Source organism: Lactuca saligna, chromosome 5 (genome assembly GCF_052625555.1).
Source record: "Lactuca saligna cultivar CGN05327 chromosome 5, ASM5262555v1, whole genome shotgun sequence".
Classification (NCBI taxonomy): Eukaryota; Viridiplantae; Streptophyta; class Magnoliopsida; order Asterales; family Asteraceae; genus Lactuca; species Lactuca saligna.
In genome coordinates, this window is record NC_136421.1 from 175,029,711 (window position 1) to 175,043,827 (window position 14,117).

Genomic DNA, 14,117 nt, shown 5'->3' on the forward strand with positions numbered 1-14,117 from the left:
AATTTCGATTGTGATTACGGCATTCCTCTTCGCAATTCGAGTTTTGAGAACATAGCAAATAAAACATTATGCGTCGTGTCCCATACGCTTCGGGTATAGGATCGATTGCGAATGCTTTAATGTTTGACCATTCTAAAATTTTCCAAATGTATAGTGCATTTAGAGGGAAAAGGGACTAGAATTGGTTTTGACTAAAATAATTAAACAACTATCAAAGGACAATCCAAAGTTCGACGAGGATTGGTCGCTTGCGAGTAGTTGGAAGTATAGTATTGGAAATTATGGAAGTGTTTCCATATTGGATGGACGATATCGACATCATTACGAATAGATAAGATTCTATTAAGAATGAGTTGTCATATAGAAAATATGGAAGTGTGTCCATGTTGGGAAGTAAAATCTATGTCTAGATTAGAAACTTTATGCGAAAGGATGTTCAAAGGAATGTACTTTGAGTGAGAGACATCATATCTAAGGAATTGTCTTGTAACAATCTCCGATAGAGGAATTTGTAATATCATTGGCAATAGTCTTTGAGACTTTGGTGCAGTGACATTACAAAAGGATCGTTGCATAAAGTGTTAGAATCTAGTATATTCTATAAGTAACAAGAATTTGACATTCTTACACTTAAGAAAATGGATTTGGTGTTGTAAAATGAGAATGATTGGAAATGTGTTCAATTTGTCTATTTCGCAAAAGTAAGAACCATAGGTAAACATTGTGTGCATGCTAGGAGCATGGGACAAGTGTTGGAATTCAAATGCGAAGTTGATTACCCGAAACGACAAATAATGAGTAATCGATATGGTGATAAATAAAACGTGTTTTGTTTATACTCAAAGGTTTGAGGCCATATGGGATTAGTATTATTCTTGTGTTTCACCTTGCATGTTTTGACTTCCAGAATAATTGAGTTTATTAAGAATAATCGAATTATTCAAACGGGCCACAGTCGTTCATATGTTGGAAGTAGATATGAATGAAGACTGTCGTGAATTGGTGTGTGGATTGTCTAGAAGAGTATTAGACATAAGCAAATGTTTGCTGCAACGTTCATGAATGCTTATGAATATGATTTGTGCATTGGATTAAACCCATGCTCACTTGGATCACTCCATGAATTGTATTACGAGTGATTAGTGAGACGATAACATCTTATATTCTTGAAACCGAGATGTGTGAGTTGTATCTTGCGAATCGGTTGCACATTGATAATATGTAAACGCACCAGTAACTTGGTGTTATAAAACATATTGTTGTGTGTAATTCAGTGAGTGAGTGCAAGCGAGAATTGTATCAAAGTTTATCCGTTCCTCTTATCCAAAGTAGGATAAAAGCGATATCTTTGGGCCCCTCGATGGTTTAGTGATAACATACGTAAATGCTCGGCCGGGCTAGGGCTAATTTGATTTGTTCAATTAGTCTGTTGTCATAAATCAGAAATCGAGATATAGTACAAAGAGAATGATTTGAAATCATATCTCATACGATATCTAGAATGGAGGAATGTATGATCCCTTATCTAAGGACACGCGAATCTGATATGATCAGAGTTGACAGCGGCTTTGGAAAGCTACGATTGCATATCAGGATCTGAAGTCATACGCAGAATAGTTGTTAGACTTATCCAAGTGGGAGACTGTTGGATTAGTGTCTAAGTCCATAACTATTTTGGTATGTACTTGACCCGATGGTGCATGGTCCTTTTGGGTTGCCTTCACCAAAGCAACTTGATAGGATGAATTATGGAGAGTAAGGATTAAATATGATTTATTAATATATTATGGGAATAATATATTAAAGGAGAAATCATATTGTTTAATTAATATTAGTCAATAATTAATTGGTAATTAGTTTTGTGACTAAAAGAGATTAATTAAACTTAAGGGACTGGAATTGTAATTATAAGATAATTATAATTTGGGCCATGGATTGCCTTGTATCAAGGGTTGGACGAATTCTATGGGGAAGCCATAAGGAAATCGTCCAAGGGCTTGATTAAAAGGAGTCTATGGGTTGCTTAGGGCTTAAGCATCCAAATTAGGGTTTCCTTGTTAGATAACCCTAATAGCCCAACTATATAAAGACCCCTTAAGGCTCAAAAACGTGGCTAAGCTTCTTGTAAGGGTTTCTACACGTTTTTGGCAGCCTCCAACCTCTCTCCTCTTCATCCTCTTGCTTATGGTGTTTGTGAACCATTAGAGGAGTGACACTTGTGACTCTAAGCATTCCAAAGTCAATTCAAGGAGATTTGTGATTGTTATTGCTACATAACAATCAAGGTAATACTATAAACTTATTCTCATGTTAATATGATTATATGTATGCTAGAATTAGGGTTTATAGTCTTGGATTCAAAGCATGTACAATAGAGAAACCTAGATCCAAGCATTAGGGTTTGTATGAGCACATAGGATGTCTTATGACCAAAACCCAACAAATAATCCATAAAGTTGCTAACTTTATGGATTCCAAGCATTCTACTAAACCCAACATAGAGAAAAATTGGTAAAACCAAGATATAGCATTCTTTAACGAAAAAGGTAGAGACTTTATACATCCAAAAGGTCAGGAACAAAGTGAAGATGCAAGATCTATGTTGGAACTAAGCAACCAAACACCAAAATGAGCTCCTTCTTTCTTCATCCTTCATAAGAATGGCTTCACAGACTCAAAACACACATATGAGGCTAAGGCTTGGAGGATAATTGATCTCAAAGAGTGGAGGCTGCCAAAAATAAGAGACCCTTGGAGTTAATGCCCATAAATAGCGACTTAATCCCAAATATAGGGTTTTGGCCCAAAACAGCCACCACGCCGTGGCCAGCTATGCCACGTCGTGGTGTTGGGCATATGTGCATTCTTCTTCATCCGATGCCTCATAATGTCCCACCCAATTCCACTACGTGGCCATATAAAATTCCAGCTATCAAAAGTGTCACACCCCCAAACCAGAACGACGGAAACGTTCGGGGGTGGAGGACGTCATGTACAGTATCATAACAATGCACAATGGTAAAACAAGCAACAACACCCATTGCATTAATAGAATAGTTAATACATGTGTGTTCTTTGTAAGACACCAAAAATGTAACATAAAAATAAAAGACGAGTCTTGAACATGCTCTGTCTTCCCACCACCTGGTCCAGTGCACCTGTCTACTAGTTCCCTAAAAATACAAGTTATTTTGAAAGAGAGTATCAACATTTAAGTTGGTGAGTTCATATGTATTTTAGTGTCAAGTGCTTACATTTGTTTGAAGAAAAATTTTGTATTGTTTCATAAAAATGTTTGTATTTGTTTGTATAGTTCCCAGAAAATCCTATATTTTCTGCTTATATGAAAAGTAGCCTTCTCTCCAAGGCCGGCCTGTTTGTGTGTTTTATTCTTTTGAAAATGATGTAAAATGTATGTTTATACTTGCAATAGTATACCCTCACACCTTTAAGTCATCACTCCCTCCGAGGACTAAAAACCATTACTTTGTCCTCCGAAGGTACTTAAGGATATTCTTAACTGCAATCCAATGAGCTCTGCCAGGGTTCCCTTGATATCTACTGACCATGCTCAAACTAAAGGCCACATCAGGGCAAGTACAAGTCATAGCATACATGATCGAGCCAACTACGGAAGCGTAGGGTACTCAGCTCATCTCTGCTATCTCGGCTTCGGTACTCGGACTTTGAGTCTTACTCAACTTGACATTACTCTATATCGATAGTTCTCCCTTCTTCGAGTTTTCCATACTAAAACGTTTTAGTACTTTATCCAATTAAGTATTCTGACTAAGTCCTATTAGTCTCTTACTTCGTTCTCTCACTATCCTTGTTCCCAAAATATAGGAAGCCTCTCCGAGGTCCTTCATAGCGAAGCACTTCCCGAGCCATGACTTAACCTCCTGCAGAGTCGGGATGTTGTTTCCTATGAGTAGTATGTCATCAACATACAAAATAAGGAATCTAACTATACTCCCACTGGCCTTGACATATACACATGATTCATCTTCACTTCGTACAAATCCAAACTCTTTGAATTTCTCATCGAAGCAAAGATTCCATCTGCGAGATGCTTGCTTAAGTCCATAAATGGACTTCTCAAGCTTGCACACTCTATTGGGATGCTTCGTATCAACAAAACCCTTTGGCTGAGCCATGTAAACATCCTCAGCCAACTTCCCATTAAGGAAAGCGGTCTTGACATCCATCTGCCATATCTCATAGTCATGAAATGCACCAATGGGTAGCATCACCCTAATATATTTTATGTTGGCAACTGGTGAGAAGGTCTCATCATAGTCAACTCCGGGAGTTTGAGTAAAGCCCTTCGCCATCAATCGTGCCTTGTACGTGTACACATTCCCATCTACGTCAGTCTTCTTCTTGAAGATCCATTTGCACCTAACTGTCTTACATCCGGGCACATTGTCAACCAAATTCCAAACTTGGTTATCATACATGGACTGAATCTCGTTGTCCATCACCTCTTTCCATTTAGCAGACTTCGGGCTTGCCATGGCTTCCTTATAGATGGTAGGCTCATCTAGATTTACCAGTATACTGTCACTAATATATAGTCCCCTTCGGTAGTAATATGAAAACCATACAATTGGGGTTGAACTCTAACTCTTTCGGAACGTCTAAGAGGTAAGGATTGGTTAATCGGTTCAACCGGAGTTTCCTCCTCAGGTTGAGTACCAGCGTTAGAGGTTCCTTCATTGCTCGATTATTGAATCTCTTCAAGATCGATTTGCCTCACACTATCTCCTTGGCTTATGAGTTCGCGCTCTCAGAAAACCCCTCTTCTCGCAACGAAGACGACATTGTCACTCAGTCTGAAGAAGAGATATCCAAAGGATCTCTGCGGGTAGCCGATGAAAATACATCGCTCACTATGAGGTTCGAGCTTGTCGTGAGTATCTCGTCTTATGAAAACCTCACAACCCCAAACCTTGATATGTGCTAACGAGGGAGCTTTCCCTATCCACATATCGTGAGGTGTTTTGGCAACCTTCTTTGTAGGAACTCGGTTAAGGATATGGACGGTAGTCTCTAAGGCATACCCCAGAATCAGATAGGTAGTGAAGCACGACACATCATAGAACGAACCATGTCTAACAGGGTTCAATTACACCTTTCTGCCACACCATTCAATTGCGGTGTCCTAGGTGGCGTCAATTGCGAAACTATTCTGCATTCCTTGAGATAGTCATGGAATTCAAGACTTAGGTACTCTCCTCCTCGATCAGATCGAAGCATCTTGATTTTCCTACCCAATTGATTCTCCACTTCATGCTTGAATTCTTTGAACTTTTCAAACGTTTCTGACTTGTGCTTGATTAAGTAAATATACCCATATCTACTATAATCATCGGTGTAAGTCACATAGAAGCGGTTTTCATCCTTTGTGGTGGATCTAAAGGGTCCACATACATCGGTATGTATAAGGTCCAATAAACCCTCACCCCTCTCACAAGTGCCAGTGAAGGGTGACTTTATCATCTATCCAAGTAAACAAGATTCGCACATGTCATCTTCCCTAACGTCGAATGACTCCAGCACTCTATCCTTTTGGAGTTGGGCTATGCGCTTCTTGTTGACATGTCCAAGACGAGAATGCCACAAACATTCTTTATCCATACTATTGGAAGAATCTATACACAACACATCATTTACTAGGTTATCTACAACCATAACAGTTTCATAAATTCCATTATAAAGCATTGCTTCAAAGTATAAAACACATTTAGATAAGCATAAATAGAACCATTCTCATTATTAAACGAATATCTAGATCCTTGTCTAAACAAACCATGAAATGAAATGATGTTTCTTGCCATATCTGGCGAGTAGCAACAATTGTTTAAATCTAAACCTAATCCATTACTAAGCACCATAGAATACACTCCAATCTTGGTGACAGGCGATGATATTCTATTTCCCATGATTAGATTTATTCTTCCATGCTCCACATCCCTATTTCTTCTTAGTCCCTGCAAATCAGAACAAATGTGGTAACCACATCCTGTATCAAGAACCCAAGAAATAGCATGAGATGAATCATTAGATTTAATTGTGTAAATACCTGAGAAAGACAGCTTGATCTTCCCATCCTTGATGGCTTGCAGATAGTCCGAGCAGCTTCTCTTCCAATGCCCTATTTTGTGGCAATGGTGGCACTCTGCCTCCTTTGGGTTAGAGTTGGGCTTAGCAGGGCCATCCTTGGTCCCACTAGAAGAGGAACCATCTTGGGACTTTCCCTTGTGGTGGATCTTTTACAGAGCCTTCCTCTTCTTTCCCCTTCTTTTTCCAGTTGCCAAAACATTAGCAGCGGGTGGAGCGGGAGTTGGTGCAATAGAGTTTTCCTTGAGGTTGCTCTCAGCAGTCCTTAGGAGCCCTTGGAGTTTGCTTAGGGTGAACTCTTCTTTGTTCATGTGGTAGGTCATCCTAAATTGGTTATAGCATGAGGGAAGGGAGTGAAGAACAATGTCAATGGCCAAATCCTCCCCAAATTTAACATTTAACTTGCGGAGACGATCAACATATCTTTGCATATTTTGCAAGTGCATGGTAAGAGATTCTCCACTTCCCATCTGAGCGGTGATCATGTTTGTGATGATCTCATAGCTCTCTTGGCTCGCGCTTTGGTGGTAACTCTCCATTAAGTCTTAATGCATTTAATACGGATACATGTCCTCATAGGACTTTTGGAATTCTTGGTTCATAGTGGCTATCATGATGCAATGGACTTTCATTGCATCACGTTCGTCGGTCTCAAAGACATCCATTACTTCGGGAGTAGCGATTTCTGGATTGATCTTCTCGAGATTCTCGTGAGGACATACTCTTTGTCCTTGTAGCGCGCAATTGTGCGAATGTATCTTATCCATTCGCTAAAGTTCGATCCATCGTAAGTCGCTTTTTGACAAAGAATCATTAGCGTGAATAAGTTAGCAGCAGCGTTGTTTGCGTTATCCATCTACAAATACAAAGGACAAAGTTTGATTAGAATTGAATCCCTAATTAAACACCCAAAATGAAAAATTAGGGCTAGGATCCAACAACATTATTTACATATTAGAAAAGGGATGTCGTAATCCAACACACAAAGAATTTGGAGGTAAGTGAATGACGATTCACTAATTCTTCACCATGAAAAACATAAGCTTAAGTTTTAAATGTATTGAGAATTCCTAGATTTTCTTGGAGATTCATTGAAATTTTCAATGGCATGTTTAAATCTCAATATGCCCCTCTCGTTTGTGACTGGGATGTCGAGGATCACAAAGTGGGTGTGAATAACCATTGAAATCTACATGGTGCCTTCATTGTTACAATCACCTATTCGATGTGCCGGTAAACTACACACGCTCCATCGAACTATAACAAACAATGAATCACCCTTTACCACCTTTGCTTAGAACCAATTAGTGTGCCGGTAAACCACACACGCTCCACTAACTTCTTAGCAAGGGTGCAAAGTGTAATTTCATGGGATTGCATCAATTTCACTTTTTGCCTAAAGTAACTAGGATTGGGAATTTGTAAAAACGTTTGGTTACTTTATATAGATTCATTATACTTATTAATGAAGAGAGGATTTCCCTTTACTACCTGTTCAGCTAACGACCCTCCACCATTCAAGCAAGCGGTGGGTGTGAGTGTACACCCATTAAGCGCCATTTTATAGGTAGCAACCTTATACCCACCTTATAGACCGACTTCGTGAATGAAGCCTACTAACGGTAAGACTAGCATTTTAATTATATATATATATATATATATATATATATATATATATATATATATATATATATTAAGCTTGTAATAATATAATAGTATAAGGTGTATTTTAAACATTTCAAAATACTAGGGTTTTAATCTTCAATTTAAAATTTTCGAAATTTAACACCATTTAAATTAAAATTTTAAATATTAAAACTCTTGATTTAATAATTATCTCAAATTAAACTGTTACTTCAAATTATTAAATCATAAGGGATTATTAAATCTTAAAGGATAATTACCATTTAAACAATTAATTTATCCTAATCCTTTTTATCCCTCTAAATCTCGAAAATAATGGGAGGGATAATTCAAAATCTTTAATTACCATATTTAACTATTAAAAGATAATTACAAGATATGGGATTATCCAAATCCCTAAAATTTAGGATCTTATCTTGAGGAAGGAGGCAAATCTAGAAATCTTAGGGTTTGCAAACCCTAGATCTCGAAATATTGGATTAAATGGAAAGGATTCAAAAACCTTTTCAAGATTTTCGCAAATTAGGGTTAGGAAACCCTAATATCGAAATTTCTTGCCTCCTAGGGTTTATTGGCTATAAACCCTAATTTGTCAAGTTCATACAATTGAATAATACTAATTGAAAACAAGTTAACCAAAGGCTCTGATACCATTGATGGGTTTTATACAAACAATCCTATGTGTGCACGCAACCCTAGATTTGGATCTATGTTTTCACTATTAGATACACAACATTATGAACACATGAATAAAACCTAATGTAGATTTCTATTTTTGAAATTCATAAATAAGGTTAGATCACATTCCTCTTGTTGTTATATTGCAATAATAACTTAAATCTTCAAACCCTAAGTCTTGAAAGCAAGCACCACAAGTGCAGTGCCTCTAATGGCTCACAAACACCACAAGCAATTGGAGAGGCTATAGAGAGAGAGAGAGAAGGGAGGAGGTAGAAATCATCCTAGGGATCTCTTAGAAGCAAGTGGGACGATTTCTTAAGGCCTAGGGGTCTTTATATAGGGTTGAGATTAGGGTTTCAGTCTTTATCCTTATCTAGTTGTTTGCCCACCAAACAATCATAAGATAAGCCTTGATAATCCTTATCTCTTGGACCATATCGACAATTTCAAGGATATCCAATCCCTTGAATTCATCCATCCTTCTACAAGGATAACCGTTGCCCTATTTTGTAACTATCACATAATTACAATTCAGCCCCTTTAGTTTAATTAATTACACTTGATCACAAAATTAATTCCTAATTAATTATTGACCAATATTAATTAAACAAATATGATTTCTCCTTTAATATATTATTCTTATAACATATTAATAAATCATAATAACTTCATTCTCTATTTATTTCTCCAGTCAAGTTGCTTTGGTGAAGGCAACCCAAAAGGACCATGCACAACCGGGTCAAGTATTTACCAAATATGGTTACGGGCTTAGACACTAATCCAACAATCTTTCCATCAGATCTTCGTGTATTTCAAAAGGGTAGAAGTCCTCATATGGCTTTTGGAGTTTTGCTATCATGGTGGCCAACAGGATACATGCTACTTTGGTAGCATCCCTTTCATGTGCCCAGAAGTCAGCGATCTCCTGGTGAGTTGCAGTGATTTCATCAATCTCCTTAAGCTCCTTATCAATGATATATTCTTTGTTCTCGTAGCGGGTAATCATCATGATGTTTTTTATCCATTCATTGAAGTTGGATCCATTAAAAGTGACTTTCCCACACAAGTTCATAAGGGTAAAGGAGCCATTAAGGTTAGAGCCAGAAGCAGCGTTGTTTGAAGACATCTGAAAGAAGAGAACATGATTAGTTTAGATACTAAGAGAGTCCTTAATAAAACACCCAAATGTAATATTAAGGCTAGGATCCAATCACAATGTATTATAACTTAGAAGAGGTATGTCGTAATCCAAGCTATAACAAATTTGAAAGGTAGGTGAATGATGATTCACCAATTTCCACCATGAAAAAGAAAATATAAATATTAGTTTTTTTTAATTGGTTCTTAGAAACTCTTAGATTCTTTTGAGATTCAATGAACTTTTCAAAGGCATGTTTCAATCTCGAGTGTGCCCTCCAAGTTTTGTGACTGGGATACCGAGGATCACAAAACGAGGTGTAAAGTAACCATGCAAATCACTTGGTACCCTTAAAGTTTATCACTCAATCGATATGCCGGTAAACCATACACGCTCCACCGATACTATGATAAACCTTGAGTCACCCTTTACATACCTTGTTAAGTCCAAGTTAGTGTGTCGGTTAACCACACACGCTCCACCAATGACATAAACAAAGTGTAAAGTGTAATTTCATGGATTAGCACTTTATTCACATTTTTCCTAAAGTAACTAAGATTTGGAATTTAATAAAAGCATTTAGTTACTTTCTAATATTCATCATACTTTTAATGAGAATTTATAAGTCCTTGTCTTACCCGTTCGGCTAACGACCCTCCACCAATCAAGGAAGCGGTGGGTGAGAGTGGACACCCATTAAGTTGCCATTTTATAGGCAACAACCTTATACCCCCTTATAGACCGGCTTCGTGAATGAGGCGTACTAGTGGTAGGACGACTTGATCTTATATATATATATATATATATTAGCTTATAATATTATAAAGTATAAGGGTTGATTTTTAACTTTTAAACATCTAAGGGTTGGAACTAAAGCTTATTTAGTGACCTTACTTGTTCCAAAACTTGAGGGCACGTTTTGTAACTTTACAAAACTTTTCACATTCATAACTTATGAGTTATTAAAATGAAGACTCTTCATTTTATAACTTATGTGTTATTTTAATGGTTTTTAACATAAAGAGACTTTTGGTTATCCATAACTTGAGGATAAGTTATGGACTCCATTAAAACACATAAAGATCATGAATTAATCATATAAACAAGTAACTCCTATGATCTATCAAGAACTCATAAGAACATGAACTTTCACATCAAAATTTCAAGAACATATCAACACATATAATCATGAAAAATTGATATTAGCCATTGTAAATGAATTAGAACAACCATTACACCATCTAAAACAAGATTTATAACACTAAAACAGTTTAGGGTAATGTTTCTAGTCCATTTTCAGCATCACAAATCGAATTTATGCATTCTGCATGGCCAAATCGTCGAGTACACGAATAGACTCGCCGATTTGGTTGCATTTTCACTTAGACTCGTCGAGTCCTCCCCATGGACTCATCGAGTCCCCTGTGCAGACAGCAAAAAATCGTTTTTTCAACACTATTTTGCATCAAGTATTCACAAGCAAGCCTTGGCTATGATACCACTGATGGGTTTTGAGCATTCTAACACTTCCTAAGTGTACATGCAACCCTAATAACCTTGGATCTATGTTAGTCTAAATACATGCAAAATTTGGTTTCCAAGGTTCATAATCCTATCTAGCATACATGGGGAACTTTAATCCTAAAAGGATAGCTAGAAATACATACCTTGTAGTTGGTTTTGATTCATTGAAACCTTGAGAGTCTAGCACCCCAAGTGTGATGCCTCAAATGCTTCACACAACACCAAATGCTTTTGGAATGAATTTTGAGAGAATACAAACACTCTAAAAATCGGCCTAGCCCTCACTTTTCTTTGTGTAGCCGATTTTGGTGGACAAAGTGTTACTTATATAGTGTTGACACATGTAGGGTTACACCATGTAAACCCTAATGTGTCATGACTCTTCATTTCCATGACCCATGGGTTTGTAACTTCCATGGAGCATCCAATGGGTTTAACCCATCTTGATAATCAATGGAGCCTTTTAGCCCACTATACAAGTTATGGATGATTTACATAATCAACCCATATATTTAATTAGTTATCTTTTGATCACTTAATTAATTCCAAATTAATTCTTGATCAGTACTAATTAAATAATACTATTAATATATTAGAACTTATAATATATTAACAAACCACAAGTGTTATCTCTCATTTAGTCTATCCAAATGCATGGTGCCATGCAACCTAAATGGACCATTCCGGGTCGGGTCGAGTACATACCATAAATAGTTATGGACTTAGACACCTTATCCAATAGCCTACTCATCGAGTCGGCCTTCCAACTCGTTGAGTAGGGTGTAGATCTCACGTCCTTGAGATGCCCTCTACTCGACGAGTTGGACTCCCAACTCGCCGAGTCCACACACCAAAACCCTAGAGCTTAAATAAATTAAGTAATACTTGGAACAATTGTTACAACAATTCTGTTATGAATTGGTCTACTCCAATCTTATCGATAACTGAAACTAATATAGAGTATGTCCATATGTGACATGATGAGTAGACATAAACTATGTAGTCGAAGTTTATTTGTTCCTTTTTCCTTAACATGAGAAGCGATATCTATGAGTGTCTCGATGGTTTGGTGATGACATTTAAGTGTTTGGCCTAGCCCTGACTAAATTGATTTGCTCAATTGAGTTGTCTGATGTGGTTGTCGCAAATCTTTATCAGGAACATAATCTTGAATAATGAGATTGACCCTTATCTATGTCTCAAGTTCATATAAATATCTTGTAGAACAAAGAAGTAGTTGTTCTCTTATTTACGGGATGTCTCTTGATTTGATCAGAGATCGACAATTGCATTGGATGACATATTCTCTGTTGATTATTTGAAAACATTAGACTTTATATATAGTTAATCAATTGTCTAAGTAGGAGACTTTTGAAAATAGTGTCCAATATCAAAACTATTTGTAATATTTCTATTAATAATGTGGTACTATTGTGTTACTTTTAAGACCTAGTTGAGCAAATAAATGACAAAAAGAATTTGAGAGAAATTAGTTTATTAATTTTTCATCTTATGATAAATTAATTACAATCTATTTTATAATTAAAAATTAATTAATTGCATGGACTGGATGTTAATTAATTAAAAGGTTTAATTAGTTAGAACAATGTAGGGGCAATTTCAGCAAAAAGGCGGTTGCTTTGGCATTAACCAACTGGATGCTTATAAATAGGGAACTTTAGGATTAGACCCTAATTGCTCAATCCCTTAGCTGGAAATTCGAACCCTCCCATCTTGCCTATTCAAATCCAACGAGAACAACCCTATTAGGGTTTGTGTTTTGGTGGTTTTCCTCTTGTTACTTACTTTGTGTTCTTATGTGAGATTTCATTAGAGGGATTCTGGTTTAGATCATTAACATCCAATCAAAGTGGCAAGAACAAGATTCCAAGCAAGGAGATCTTTTGCCAATAAAGAGTTATGTAACCTTAACTATCCTATAGTTACAATAAGAATATGAACATAGGATCCTTGAAGGTTAAGTTTGAACATTTGACTAGAAAACTATAATATGCTTCCTCTACCTTATGTTATATGTTAGTACATTCAAAACCTTTCATTTGACTAAGTTGACATGCTTTTAATAAAATGCCAATCATTTTTCTTATAAAACCAACCTTCATTATTCAGCTGAAACCATTTTTAAAAAAAACTAGTTGTTCCTTTTATAAAATTCAAATTGTTAAAATTTCTTCCAACAACTATAAATACACACTTAAACATTCACATTTCAACATATGTAATTCTCACTATATCTCTCAAAACCCCCATCATTTTATAAAAATGTCATTGTCATCATCACCATTATCAACTTCCTCATCCAATTCAAAACTTTACAGTTGTACTTCGTATGTTTGCAAATGGCACCCACCTTGATGCCCTAGACAAGATTTGGCAAATCCTTGTTAAACCATCAATGTTCCATGAAGTAGATACTATGACTGAGGTGATGTACGTGTATGATATTACATAATATGTACTAGAAGATGAAGGAAACACTATATATGACTTCGACGAGAATTATGTCATCCCTAAGACACAACCGCTAGTATATGGTGGTCTAGAATTTACACAAAGATTGAGGATTCTTTACAATTCTTTATCCATTCGGATCTTCACTGACATTTGACCGATTATCTTAGACGATTGACAGTCTTAATCTTATTAGACTATCTGTAGATGAATTGACATACTAACTCTCGAAGAAAAACCCTTTGTTTTAGTTATGTTTATTTATTTATTTATTATTATTATTATTATTATTATTATTATTATTATTTTGTGCGTCATGTTTTTATGATTTTATGTTTTAAGTCATGCTTTTATGTTTTAAATCGTGCTTTAACTTTAGTATTAAGTGATGTTTTGTAACTTATTTAATACTAAAATGTTTATGTTTTCAATTATTAGTTGTTAAAAAAAACTAAAATTAATAAAATAACGATTTAAAAGAAAGCGATGTAGCATGCTAAGACACATCACAACTACCTAAAACATCGTTATTCTT